Source organism: Hibiscus syriacus, unplaced genomic scaffold (genome assembly GCF_006381635.1).
Source record: "Hibiscus syriacus cultivar Baekdansim isolate YM2019G1 unplaced genomic scaffold, ASM638163v2 tig00004013_pilon, whole genome shotgun sequence".
Classification (NCBI taxonomy): domain Eukaryota; kingdom Viridiplantae; phylum Streptophyta; class Magnoliopsida; order Malvales; family Malvaceae; genus Hibiscus; species Hibiscus syriacus.
The window spans coordinates 1,624,408-1,640,040 of NW_024061992.1; the positions used below are offsets into that span (position 1 = coordinate 1,624,408).

Consider the following 15,633-nt stretch of genomic DNA (forward strand, 5'->3'; position numbering starts at 1 on the left):
CAAGCAGTTCAAGACCCGGTCTGACCCAACACACTGACCCAACCCGGTTCAGCATACTCGACCATTCCACGTGAAGTAGCACACCCAACAGCAGACAAAAGCAAAAATCAGCAGAAAATTGAGCCAAAGTCAATACCTAAACCTGTCAATATTTCACCAAATAATAATGAAAAATCAACAAGAGGATAAAAATGATTCGGTAGAAAAAGATAGAAAAGGAATCATTCGAGCAAGGCATGGGGGGCTCGGGAGCAAGAACTTTTCATCAACAACAGAGGTTTTCCTTGATACTCAGAAAGAAAAACAGAAAAATCTTTGTAACAGTAATATCAACATTGTATTCAAAAGTCGAGAAAACAATAGACATACCAGGATATTCGAGGTATTATTATTCGGGTTTTCTCTTTTTTTCCAACCTTATCTTTGTGTATGCTTGCATTATTTTGAAGAAAAAAACAGTGTAAGTTGGTTCATCTCCTTCGATTAAAAGAACAGAACTCGAATGTTCTTCCCGAATCTTCAATAAAAACTAATTCACGCAAGAGTTTTTGTATATATTCGAAAAATTAAGCAGTACAAGCAGCATAGTATTTCTGTTTCTTTTGATTAACAATCTAACAATAAAAAAGGCATTCATTTTCGATAGCTAACCCAAAGAAATCAAGCTTTTCGAACCAGAACGTTGATTAAGGGGAGGGAGAGAGCAAAAGGTTTACCTTTATCGGAGCCCAGGCGGTGTTGTTTGTTGAGATTGAAGCGCCTTGAAAGCTCTCAGTTGTGAGGGTTTCGACCAGATGTTTGTTGCCCTTCGGTAAGGGTTTGAAGAAGAGATAAAGAGAGTGAAGAGTGAAAATGGCGCTGTGAGATTGAGGGAGAAGAAACATGCGGCTGATGAGGTTTTTAATATTAGGTTAGGATTAGTATTTTAGCTAGTATATATATTAAAGCTTTAGAGAAAATTACGTTATAGTCCCTTGGGTTTAAGAGTTTTTTACAAGTTAGTTCCCCGTGGGGACTGATTTCAAATTTACTCCTTTTTGTTTGTCTCAACTTAGTTATTTTCCGAATTTGGTATTTAGTTATATTTTTTTGATTATTTGAGCTTTGGATCATCGTTTTTTTCTTTATAAATTCATCTTAGTCCTTGAATTGATGTTTTTGTATTTCTAATTTTTGTTTCCATGTTTTCCTGTACTTAATTTGGTCTCTTTATTTTATGCATGTGAATTTTAGTCATATTCCTAACTTTCTGCCCTTTTACATTAATGTATCTTATTTCTTGCAATTTTCATTTAAGCCATATATATGTTTCCTTCATTATATAGTTTCCTTACATACGTATTTGGTTTAATTTGAATTTAGTGTATCATGATGGTTGTATATTTATGGTAGTATTTTATTAGTTTTAGCTTTCCAGTTTTAAGTTATACCCTGATTGTTTGGTTCATCTTTGTCACTTATACCTTGTATTTAATACATTCATTAGATTGATTTCTTTCCCCATACGTTCAACCCTTTCTTATTTTTGATTGATGAAATCTATAATTTTGACATTCGCACATGTTAGGATCCCGTATTTTCTGCATGAAATATCTTATATGTATACTTTCTAAACGTGTTTTATGCATTAAATAGCATATATATATACGCGTCCTTTTGCAAATGAAATATAACATGTATACTTTGCATACCCCCCTTACGAAGGAATTTAATACACGCATATATACATGTCGACCCCATAATGTTTCCCATTTCATTTCTTTTACACGGTAAAGTAATATGTATTTGTCAATAATGAATTTATTATATGTTTCATTAAAATATTTAGGTATACGTGTATTTTTTTTGTAGCCGTATTTAAATACTATTAGTTTTTTAACATGTTTATAAATTACATATATAGTTGCATTCACTTGTACATATGAATTTAGTTACATGACATCTTTAATTTATTTCGTATGATATCATCATAAGCATCACTCAACTCGAATCGAAATAAATTGATTAAGGGCAATACCCTTTTAATTTAAAATTATTTTAAGTGGGTTGTCTTAACTTATTAGAGATCTGCTCTTGACGATTTTAAATTAAAAGTGTATCCCGTTAGTGACATCTAAAAATTGATTCATCACCTTAAAATTTGGGAATGAAAGAAAAGGAAATATTCGACTATTTCAATTTTTCGAGAAAAGGTGGTTAGAACTCACATAAAAATTGGTCTCGATATTTTTAAATAATCGAATATTCTTTATCTTTCTAATGGCTTGATAATTCTAATTTAACTTATTTTGTTATTTTTGAATGTTATAAAATTCACATTTTTGTTGTTTTAAAGGATCAAAAATTAAATTAAAGTTGAACTTGTAAAATTCGTTGCAAAGACATTAATTAATCGATTAGGTACCGATTTAGGACGTTGTGGGAGTGCTAATCCTTCCCCACATGTAACCGACTCCCGAACTCATTTTCCGGTAATGTAAACCACTATTTGTTGTTTTAATTAAAATTAAGTTTTATTTAAAATGACAACGTTTTTGGGTGCCCAATCACACCCTAATCAAAGATTGGTGGCGACTCCTCGAACCGTATATGTTTTTTATTGTAAAAGAATTTTCAAATTTTCGAAACGAGAAGTTTTTTAAAAATCACATTGTTTTTTAATTAAAAAATCGCAAAGAGAAATTAAAAATGACGTGGTTTTTGAAATCTCGCTTCCCCACTTTAAAAATCGTTTCGACAGTTTGGCGACTCCGCTGGGGACTTTTTTTTTAGAGTCAGGCCAATAGTCAATTAATTAATTGTCTTTGCAAATGAAAGTTATAAGTTCATTTTAAGTTAGTTTTGGATCCCTTGTTTGTTTTGAATTTTCTGTTTGCATTTTAATTTGTGATTTGATTAACTAGTAAATAGTTGTACTAATGTGGGATTTACATGTTTCAATTTTCTGACCTTCAGTTTGTTGTTTCTCTTGGATCGAGGCAAAGGATTATGAGTTTCCCCCATTGTTGCTATAACCCTTCGATACTTAGAGCCTTCTAACTGTGCTCTGTCCCGTTAGGTAGGGGTGAATGCTACGCTTACGTGAGAAAAATTATTTTTCTCCGCATGGGCTTTAGCAAATAACCTCTGGGGTACATGCCTTATGTTTACGAGTGAAACATTGAGTTTCCTCGCATGGACATAGGGAAATTTATCCTCTCGAATTGAACTTGATCCGTTTTAAGCATATAATAGGTGAGGATCGAGGGTCTGGCAAGCCCAAGGGAGCACCAACAAAGGATAATTCGAGGACCCTTTTAGTGATGCCAAAATTGTGCCCATCTTATGCTGAATCTCTGTTCGCAGACACAAAGGGGAAACTCATTCTAACATTTTCCTCGAATTTATTTTTTCAATAAGTATGAGAACTAGAGAAACATGCGGTTAGGTTTTATATTTTTTATATAAAGCATGTGAATTAGATACCATGTGGTTAGGATTTTTTGTGAACAACAAAGCATAAGGGTAGATATCATGTTGGGTAGGATCTACTAAAGCATAATTGGGTAGCTAGCATGTACATGTAGGTTTTATTTGATGTTTATATTACTTAATTATCTTGTTGTTTATCTTATGTGCACTAACATGTTTTTGTCCTATGTCTATGTTGTTGTGATTTTATTGCATTTGCATCCTCATGTCATCGAGGGGTGTTAATTCACAAGTGATTGACTAATAAGAAGGCTGGGCATATTGAAGCAAGAAATTCTCATCCATGTAGTAAAAATAGGGAGATCAGAAGATGTTCAGGCGATCCATGAAGAAGGGCACCCGATAAGTAAAGAAACCTGAAGCTGATTGGAGAATTCCTTTAAAGGTGCAAAGGCCAAGATTCTGACTCAGAAGATAGATATAGCCATACCAAGGACGAGAAGACCCTTCATAAAGACATGATGACCACTTTGCATAGGAGGTAAGAATGAAGATTTCAAGATTCAATTTAAGAACATCCGATGTCATCAAAGGTGATAAAATACGCCAACAACTTTGGGGTGCAATATTGGATTCCATGAAGAGTACAACTCAAGGAAATGAAGAGATGAAGCATCACATTTATATTTTGACTACATGGTGTACTTACTGAATTCTTGTTGTCTAAATGAACGGTTGTTCTATAATTGGTCACTTTCAGAATTAACACCTCGTGCATTTGCATTTGCATTCTTATTTTTGCATTTGCTTATTAATTTATTTTGCTATTGTTGCTTTTTGTCATTTTGTTACCTTATTTGTACTGACTTGTTTTTACATTATCTATATTGCATGATCATGACATAATCAAAAGGTGTCGATTTGTGAGTGGTCAGCATAGTAGAAGGTTTTCATGATGGACAAGGGGTTTCGTGATCAAGCAGGCTATAATACAACTGAGAAATGGCATCCTGAGAAAGCTTCGAGAATAGTGGCAAGATCTGTACCTGAAGATCATATGGCTGACGATGAGCAAAATGAGATAAGAGAATTGAAAGAGCAGATGTCGAATATGATGGATAAAATAGATGCTTTGGCCAGAGGAATAGAGACCTCTACAAAAGAAAAGAGAGAGCTCAATAAGAACGATATTGAGGTGTCAAATATACAAGAGACTACCTTAGAGCCTACTGATTCTAGCCAGTATGGTAAGCCACGTACAATCATTGTTCGTATCAACAAGCTATTTGGAAATGATAGGGAACTAATGGCAACTCTAGAAGTTCAGAATGATGAAAAGAAATCGTGCAATCAGAACTCGTAGGTGTTTGATAGTCTACTCCCAACATCAGAGGAAGTAAAGCTTGAAGCTCCAGCTCAATCCAAGTCGAGAGGTGGCTCTCATTTTGATTTTATCCCAATATCATATAAGGAGTTGTATGATGAACTGTTAGAAGCCCGAGAAGTAGCCCCACATTAGTGAAACCTTTGCAGCCTCTATATCCACGTTGGTATGACGTCAAAGTTCGTTGTGATAATCATGTTGGAGTTCAAGGACATTCTATCGAGAATTGCTCTACCTTCAAGCGTCGAGTTCAACATCTTCTAGATCATGGAGTATTGGAGTTCAAATTAAAAGATCAAGCTAGTTTGGTAACGGATTATCATGTTAAGTTTGAACCAAAAGAGACTAAAGGTAAGGGTATCAGAGAAGATATCTAGGAGGAAAATTGTTTACCAAATTACGAAGCTCAGATTCGTCATCTAGGAAGTGAAAATGATAAATTGAGTAGAGAGATGGAAACCATGCAGGATGATTTCCAAAGGATCGGTCAAGCTTTTAAATTTTTTGGTATAGGAAATGTCCCAGAGGAGTGGATAGCAGGGGTAACTAAACTGAAGAATGACGCTGAACAGTGGAAAAAGAATTGCAAGATGCACGAAGGTCAAGCTGAGAAGTTTTATCATGATCTACAGATTGTAGAGAAAATGCATGATACAACTATCAATAATTTGGGTAGATATCAAGTTGAAAATCAGACGTTGAACAGGTCAATTTCCAATATGGAAATTTTATATCAATGCCATAAGTGGGAGACTGACGTTGAGCTAGAAGTCACTAGAGCCAAGAACAAGAAGTTGATGAAGATGGTGGATGACTGTAGTGGCCTTATGAAGGAGTTTCATAACCACAATGACTTTCTTACAAGGAAAAATCAACAGCAGTGTCGGCAACTTCGAGAATTGGCGCTCAAGATAGAGAAAAGGGATAAAGTCATGAAAGAAGTTATGATCCAAGCAAGCGATGTGGCTCACAAATGGGTTGATTTAGCTGGCTTTGCAAGAGAATTGAAGCAGATTGACAACTCAACCCCCGAACATGAGTGAAAGTTAAATTGGCTTTTGAATGAGATAGAAAAGTTAGGAGTGAAAGCCATTCCTTATTTGTAAAGTTTGTTTGATGTACCGAGACCTTTGTGCTCAATGAAAGTTGTTTTAAGATGGCCACTCTGAATGACACCTTTTGTATTTGCATTTAGCATTTGCATTTGCATTGCATGTATTTATTTAAGCCTTTTATATGGATTAAGTATGAAAACATGAAAATAACTTATGAGAGGTTATGTGACAGTAATAACAAGATCATTCATTCATACCACTTCCTCATCATCATGAACAAACAAATAGAAGCAATGGAGCAATCTAATGAGAAATCACAAGATCAGATGCAAGAACAGTTGGTCGGGTTACAACAAGATACGAGGAATCAAACATCGGGTTCTCTACAAGGCGCATCGAATCAAATGATTCAGGTATTGGTACCACAAGCGGCTGGTAAAGAGAAAATGGAGGATAAAGGAAATCAATCTCATCAGACTGGTACATCAAGAGCGATAATTTACCCTGGAGCATCTAACTCAAACCCAGGAATGAGCCTCGTCAATTTTGAGCAATTTGAAGACGAATTCAAGTGGTTGAATGAAGCCATTAAAGATATGAAGGTTATTAATGCCTCCCACAAGGAGTTAGAAGCTAGAGAACTCAGTCTGGTCCCTGATTTGGTCATCCCACATGAATTTAGGTGCCTAGCTTTGAAAAATATGATGACACTAATTTTCCCCTAATACATTTGAGGATATTTTGTAGAAAGATGGAAGGGTACTTAAATAATGATAACTTGATGATTCATTTCTTCCATGATAGTCTTGCTGGTCTAGCTATAGTATGGTACAACTGGTTGAACAGAGAACAGATCAAGACATGGGTCAACCTAGCTGATGCTTTTATAGGGCAATATCAATATGTTAAAGGCTTAACCCCAAAATGTCATAACCTTCAAAGAATAAGGATGAAAGCTACTGAGAGCTTTAAAGAATATGCCCTAAGATGGAGAGGGGTGGCAACACAAGTTCAGCCTCCTTTTTTAGAAGAATAAATATCATATATGTTTCACTATTCTCTCTCAGCTCCTTTCTTTGAGTTAATGTTGGGAAACTCGACGAATGGCTTTAAGGATCTTATGCTGGTTGGAGAGTCAATTGAAGATGTAATCAACAAAGAAAACTTGAAGGTCACTTCCAAACGTCCAACTGACCAAGAGGGAAAAGCTGATGAGGTGAATGAATGTCACGTCCAGAGCTCCCACAGCCGTAAAAGAAAAGGGGCATCAAGTTACTCGAGTCGTCAAAGAAAGTACCAAGATCAAAAAATACTTAGAAAGCGTTCCAAATTTCTATCTCGGATCTATATCCCCATTTGGTTAAAGGTCAATACCTCACACCGAAGCCAGTGAAAGTAAAACCAGACCCTTCTGCTCATAGATATGATCAAGATAATGCATGTGATTTTCACCTAGGGCCATTGGGGCATTCTATGGGGAATTGTAGGCCTCTTTTGAAGGAGATAAAGATGCTTGTGAAAAATGGGACGTTGACAAGAGAATTGGTGAAACAATGGATGACGAGATCGAATGGGGCATCAGAACGTAATGTGTAGCACCCGATCAAATCAAACACCACTGCATCAGAAGAGTAATGGGGTGTCCTAATTAGGAAGAAGTCATTTCATGGAACTTTATGTCATTTGTAACATCTTGTTTGAACATGTGTTTTGACTTTCTCATTATTTTTTGTGATGTTGTTTAAATGAATTCATGTTACTTTAAGGATGGTGAGCATTGAATCGAATTTATGACTTGAAATTCTTTAAATATCAACTGAATTAAAAGCTCTTTAATAATGATGAGTTGTAAATCTTTGACAAAATGACAAAGTTGAAACTTGATAAAACAAGGACCTTGACCTTATCCCCAGAAGATACAATTGAACACCGTACCTTTTTTACATGGACCGATATAGCCCTCTCCTCTTATAAGGAAATGAACAATAGGTTTGGTATTCAGGTATGCATAGGAGCGGACAACATAGGGCATCTTTTGTGTATGACATCACAAAACTGTCTAGACCATACTTTTGTTGATGAAAGTTCAATGATGATTATGATATGTACTGATGGAATAGTCGAGTAGGTGAATTTAATTTAGGATAGTTGCTTGGAAATTGAACTCTAACGATGAGATTTTCTGACTTTCAACAACACCTAGACTATGACAGGTTCTTCTGGACAAGCTTAAGAAATTGAATACGCATACCCAACAAAAAATATATGTAATATATCTGTATACAATAAAGCTGAGCTATTCCACTAAGGCAATTGGTTATAAAGGAAACTCGAAAGCCATGGCTTTATGAATAGATTATATTCAAATCATGACCCTGATCGGGTACCTGGCAATTCAGTGTATAATCCACTGTGATTGTCAAGTCAAAGACTTTGTGATGAGATGAATCCTTCAGCTAGCCCGATAAATAAAAATTACAATAAAGCTGATTTCAGCTAGTTATGCAATGGAAAATTAAATCAAGTTATCTAAATAAGGAGTTGCGATAAAGATGGACTAAGGTAGTTAAGGAACACCTATTATAGTCAATTTCACACGAGCACTCAGAAATATCATTTTTATATTGATATTTCTGCACTGCCTTTGTTAGAGGAACTTATGAAGCTTGAAAAAATGAAAGATTTCAGAGAACTGAAATGGAAGTTTTCTAGAAAGTCTAGTAATTAATTATGCTAGTTACGTCATTTTGTCCACGTCCGATTAAAATACCAAGCCAAGAAAGAAAGGCATGTTGCGATATTCACAATGATCAAGAAAGAAATGACATTCTGGTGGTCGAAACCTTAGAAAATAGAAAGCCAACCTGAAGCCAACCCCTCAATTTTAACACTTGTCAAAGAGCTATAACCCTGAAAACATTAAAGAGCTAATGATTCTTTTGATATTTTGTGAACTCATGTCTATGATTTGACTTGATTGCGAGCATGAATTAAGGGGCAATATTTTATAAAATTCTTTCATTCTTTGATCTTTGAAATAAGAGAAAGAAGAAAAACATTTTCAAACATGACAGTTCAAATGTAAAAGGTCATTGAATCTGGTGAGGCTCATTGTACCTCCATTGGAGAAGAAGAATACACAATTCCAGGATATGAAGCATTTCGCAATCTTGAAGCAGATGGTCCGAGAGATTAGAGCGGATGAAGGATAGAACTGGTAACATTTCCTTAGGATGTTGTCAGTAACCCATCAAGAAGGAGATGACCTCATTGTTCAGAAGGGGCACATATAACAACTTGTATAAAATGCAAGATATTTGGTTAGGAAAATTGATAACTTCTTAAGTGTTTGTGGCAACATGAAGAGAAGCCCTCAAACTATTTGACAACACTACTGTGTAGTGACACCAGAATGAGAATATTCAAGTTAGGATATGTTGGGGCACGACTGAACCCACATTATGTTGAGATGATAACTTTCAGACCAAGGAGGCATGAAGAATGAGCCTTACAATTTGAGGTGATGGGGCATTTTGAAGGCCCGTACTAGTATAAGATAATGTGGGGGCATGACTGAACCCACATCTTGTTGAGATGACAAGATTCAAACCAAGAAGGCATGAAGAATGAGCTTTACAATTTGAGGTGATGTGGCATTTTGAAGGCTTGTACCAGTATAAGATAAGGATGGGGCACGACTGAACCCACGTCAAGATAAGAAAACAAGATTCAGACCAAGAAGCCATTGAGAATGAGTCTCGCAACTTGAAGTGTCAGGGAAGACCTTGAATTTGAGCAAAGCTTATCTTGTAAAGCAAATTAATTGAGCATTGATCAATGGTAGAGTCCTGGGAGAACAACTCTGAAAGAGAATTTGAGCCAATGAAGGAAATGGGGCAATACAGTCATATTCATGACCATAGCAAGAAGTTGAGAGAGAAAATGATTTATCCAAAATAAAGATAGAAAACGAAGACGACAAGAAGATAGAAGAAGATTAGAGAGCTCTTTCAAAATGCAAATTGGAAAATTGTGAGTTGCTACACAAGTATATGAAGTAGACCCTGGAAAGAGTGATCAAGTAGAAGAATACTGAGTTTGCCACTTTGAAGGCAAATGAAGATTAAATCGACATTTATGCATTCATGAGAACATCATTTGTATAAAAGATAATACATTACACTGATACATCTAATTGTATTCGTGTTTCATGCATAAACACATGATTTTGACAAGTTTTCCATTGGAAAGAGAATATGCATGATGTTCAAATCCTAAGTTGAAAGGAAGGTTTCAAGCCTCAAACATAAGGAGTTGCATTTAGAGAGGCATACCCTGAAGAATTGAGAGGTCTAATCCACAGAAGAAGCATTACTCTGAAGTGATAACAATCAGATATAGAAGAAAAATAAAGATTTTTATTTATGAAGAAGTGAATCACCACCTTGAGCCTTCACAGAAGAATAGTGAAGCAAACCCATCAGTAAGTCTTTCGAGCATGATGCTTAAATCCTTCGGGTTATCTGTAAGACTTTAGAGCAAGATGATAAGTCCTTCGGGCCATCCGTAAAACCTTCGGGTAGGATGTTTTTACATGAATTTGAAAATAAAAATGATGTTTTAAGAAGATGAAATTTTTTAAAACTAAGAATGCGATTTTCAAAATTTCACAATTTATAAGTCCTTCGGGCTATAAGTAATTATTTCAAGCATGATGCTTAATTCCTTCGGGTCATCTGTAAGCCTTTAGAGCAAGATGATAAGTCCTTCGGGCCATCCGTAAAACCTTCGGGTAGGATGTTTTCACATGAATTTGAAAATGAAAAATGATGTTTTAAGAAGATGGAATTTTTGAAAACGATGAATGCGATTTTTAAAATTTCACGATTTATAAGTTTTTCGGGCCATCAGTAAGTCTTTCAAGAGTGATGATTAAATCCTTCGGGCATGATGTTTTTCACCAAGATAATAAGTCATCCGAGTCATTTTTAGCCTTTTCAGAAGAGTGTTGGGGAAAACCATTAGATAATCAGATGTAGAAGGAAATCGAAGATTCTCGGGTACAAAGAAGCGAAATAATCGATTAAAAGGGTTTGTGCACGTGAGATGGAGGCGAAAGTAAAGAAGAATATTGAAAAAGGGAAGAAGATGCTGCAGTCAGACAAAATTAGGTTATTTTTTGTCTTTGCTATGTTCTTGTGTTCACAACAACAAGCAAAGAGGGACAGTTGTAATACCCTTATTTTGTCCGGGCAATTTTAAATTCGTTTGAAGATGACCGAGGAATAATTTGACGGTGTTGATACTCGATGAAGAATTAATTCAACTGATAAAGCATGGAAGTATGCATTTGAAAGCTTTTAGGTGCTTAATCAGATTGAAACCACATTTATTTTATTTTGGAAATTAAAGCCCAAATTCGATCCAAAATTTAAAGTAATTGTCTAGAGTCCATCTTATAAGCTCAAAAAAAATTACAAAACAATGGACCCAATCCAGAGCCCAACAGCAGTTCAAGACCCTGTCTGACCCAACACATTGACCCAACCCGGTTCAGCATACTCGACCATTCCACGTGAAGTAGCACACCCAACAGCAAACAAAAGCAAAAATTAGCAGAAAATTGAGCCAAAGTCAATACCTAAATCAACAAGAGGACAAAGATGATTCGGTGGAAAAAGATAGAAAAATGAATCATTCGAGCAAGGCATGGGGGGCTCGGCCAGAAAAAAAAGGGAGCAAGAACTTTTCATCAACAACAGAGGTTTTCCTTGATACTCAGAAAGGAAAACAGAAAAATCTTTGTAACAGGAATATCAACATTGTATTCAAAAGTCGAGAAAACAATAGACATACCTCGAGGTATTATTATTCGGGTTTTCTCTTTATTTTCCAGCTTTATCTTTGTGTATGCTTGCATTATTTTGAAGAAAAAAATAGTGTAAGTTGGTTCATCTCCTTCGATTAAAAGAACAGAACCCGAATGTTCTTCCTGAATCTTCAATAAAAACTGATTCACGCAAGAGTTTTTGTATATATTCAAAAAATTAAGCAGTACAAGCAACATAGAATTTCTGTTTCTTTTGATTAACAATCTAACAATAAAAAAGGCATTCATTTTTGATAGCTAACCCAAAGAAATCAAGCTTTTCGAACCAGAACGTTGATTAAGGGGAGGGAGAGAGCAAAAGGTTTACCTTTATCGGAGCCCAGGCGGTGTTGTTTGTTGAGATTGAAGCGCCTTGAAAGCTCTCAGTTGTGAGGGTTTCGACCAGATGTTTGTTGCCCTTCGGTAAGGGTTTGAAGAAGAGGATAAAGAGAGTGAAGAGTGAAAATGGCGCTGTGAGATTGAGGGAGAAGAAACATGCGGCTGATGAGGTTTTTAATATTAGGTTAGGTTTAGTATTTTAGCTAGTATATATATTAAAGCTTTAGAGAAAATTACGTTATAGTCCCTTGGGTTTAAGAGTTTTTACAAGTTAGTTCCCCGTGGGGACTGATTTCAAATTTACTCCTTTTTGTTTGTCTCAACTTAGTTATTTTCCGAATTTGGTATTTAGTTATATTTTTTTGGTTATTTGAGCTTTGGATCATCGTTTTTTTCTTTATAAATTCATCTTAGTCCTTGAATTGATGTTTTTGTATTTCTAATTTTTGTTTCCATGTTTTCCTGTACTTAATTTGGTCTCTTTATTTTATGCATGTGAATTTTAGTCATATTCCTAACTTTCTGCCCTTTTACATTAATGTATCTTATTTCTTGCAATTTTCATTTAAGCCATATATATGTTTCCTTCATTATATAGTTTCCTTACATACGTATTTGGTTTAATTTGAATTTAGTGTATCATGATGGTTGTATATTTATGGTAGTATTTTATTAGTTTTAGCTTTCCAGTTTTAAGTTATACCCTGATTGTTTGGTTCATCTTTGTCACTTATACCTTGTATTTAATACATTCATTAGATTGATTTCTTTCCCCATACGTTCAACCCTTTCTTATTTTTGATTGATGAAATCTATAATTTTGACATTCGCACATGTTAGGATCCCGTATTTTCTGCATGAAATATCTTATATGTATACTTTCTAAACGTGTTTTATGCATTAAATAGCATATATATATATACGCGTCCTTTTGCAAATGAAATATAACATGTATACTTTGCATACCCCCCTTACGAAGGAATTTAATACACGCATATATACATGTCGACCCCATAATGTTTCCCATTTCATTTCTTTTACACGGTAAAGTAATATGTATTTGTCAATAATGAATTTATTATATGTTTCATTAAAATATTTAGGTATACGTGTATTTTTTTTGTAGCCGTATTTAAATACTATTAGTTTTTTAACATGTTTATAAATTACATATATAGTTGCATTCACTTGTACATATGAATTTAGTTACATGACATCTTTAATTAATTTCGTATGATATCATCATAAGCATCACTCGACTCGAATCGAAATAAATTGATTAAGGGCAATACCCTTTTAATTTAAAATTATTTTAAGTGGGTTGTCTTAACTTATTAGAGATCTGCTCTTGACGATTTTAAATTAAAAGTGTATCCCGTTAGTGACATCTAAAAATTGATTCATCACCTTAAAATTTGGGAATGAAAGAAAAGGAAATATTCGACTATTTAAATTTTTCGAGAAAAGGTCGTTAGAACTCACATAAAGATCTGGTCTCGATATTTTTAAATAATCGAATATTCTTTATCTTTCTAATGGCTTGATAATTCTAATTTAACTTATTTTGTTATTTTTTGAATGTTATAAAATTCACATTTTTGTTGTTTTAAAGGATCAAAAATTAAATTAAAGTTGAACTTGTAAAATTCGTTGCAAAGACATTAATTAATCGATTAGGTACCGATTTAGGACGTTGTGGGAGTGCTAATCCTTCCCCACGTGTAACCGACTCCCGAACTCATTTTCTGGTAACGTAAACAACTATTTGTTGTTTTAATTAAAATTAAGTTTTATTTAAAATGACAACGTTTTTGGGTGCCCAATCACACCCTAATCAAAGATTGGTGGCGACTCCTCGAACCGTATTTGTTTTTTATCGTAAAAGAATTTTCAAATTTTCGAAACGAAAAGTTTTTTAAGAATCACATTGTTTTTAATTAAAAAATCACAAAGAGAAATTAAAAATGACGTGATTTTTGAAATCTTGCTCCCCCTTGAAAAAATTATTTCGACAGTCCTATAAGCTCATAATGCTTCTTTAAGGCGTTGTGACCAATCTTTTCTAGAAGGATTCACAACCTTCTTAAGATTTTTTTATTTTCTCGATTAGAGACATCATCTTAGCCATTGGTTTACGGATGATATGCTATAGCAATATTATGATTTACACCATAATGGTGTAGTGCTCTAGCAACTTGGTTTCGAATGAATTGATATCCTTCATCATTGATAAATGCTCAGGGTGTTATAAAGTGAGTGAAGATATTTTTGTGTAGGAATCGTAATATGCTTTAGCATTGTTGGTTGGCAAGGCTAAAACTTCATCCCATTTGGACACAAAGTTAACAACAACTAAAATAAAGAGGTTTCCACAAAAACATGGGTAAGGGCCCATAAAATCCAGTCCCCAAACATTGAAAAGTTCAATCTCCAAGATAGGTTGCATTGAGATTTCATTTCATCGAGAAATATTACCCGTTCGCTGGCAGGGATCATAATGCTTCACATATTCATTAGCATCTTTGAATAGCGATGGCTAGTAATACCTACATTGAAACACCTTCATTTTTGTACGCATATAACCACAATGACCTCCATAAGGGGTGTTATGGCAATGCTATAGAAAACTTTATTCCTCACACTCAGTAATACATCACCGTAGAATTTGATCACTACATTGTTTGAATAGATAAGACTCCTCCCAATGGTATTGCTTTACATCCCTCATGAATTTTTCTACCTTGATAGTTATGATCGGGTAGCATCATTACACTAACTAAATAGTTGGGAAAGTCAGTATGCCATGGTGTTGACACTAATTTTTCGTCCTCAACACACTCACCAAGATCCCACGAAAATCTCAATGCCTTTAACCCACCAAAATCAACATCCCACTAAACTCATTAATCCCAAAAAATACGGGATTCAAGTCACTAAAATCTACCACGCAAGCAACTATAAAGAGGAGAGAAGCATTCGAGAAAGAGGGAGGAAAGAGAGAGAGCTACAACCAGGGGGATTTTCAGAAACGAAAAGGGACAAAAAAATCGGAGAACAAGAAACACGAGATTACAGAGAGAAATCCAAAACCGAAAGCAAATATTCCAAGCATTTCTGAAAGCAAATATTTCACAGCAATCGATCCAAAAAACTAATAGGAGAGTTTCGTTTTTACCTTGGCCTTTCGAGGTCTCTTCGCCGAGTACGAGATCATCGTTCGTCGGAGTTTTGAAGCGTGGAATAGCCGCCAAGGCAGTGGCCGTTTGGCCCTTTCGTCCTTTGGGTCGACGCCGGTCGTGGGAAGAGAAAGGAGGGTTACAATTTGATTTGTTTTTTGGTTTGTAAGTCTATTGGAATAGATAAAGGGTGGATTGTTTACTTTTAATTTTTGGGTAAATCATGTGTCAGGTCCTTGGGGTCTGGAAACTTCATGCTTTGTTCATTTATCTTAAGGGTTAATCATTTTTCCCTTTTATTTTGCATTCGTTTTATTTTAGTCCATATTTGTAATAATTTTAGTTGTTCTGGTTTATTTACGTGATCAGTTCTCATTAAATATTATTACTTATGATTTA

At 34.9% G+C, this 15,633-nt stretch overlaps 1 long non-coding RNA gene across 2 annotated transcripts; it reads right to left on the reverse strand.

Moving 5' to 3' along the window:
• Positions 1–11,227: 11,227 nt before the first annotated feature.
• On the reverse strand, positions 11,228–12,220 carry LOC120186607. 2 transcript variants are annotated; one of them, XR_005522212.1, is made up of 2 exons: positions 12,048–12,220; positions 11,228–11,848 (listed from the first exon to the last, which is right to left on the reverse strand). It is a non-coding gene; the product is annotated as an uncharacterized LOC120186607 (long non-coding RNA). The 2 variants fall into 2 exon arrangements; XR_005522213.1 differs by having other exon boundaries at positions 11,228–11,860.
• Positions 12,221–15,633: the final 3,413 nt, after the last annotated feature.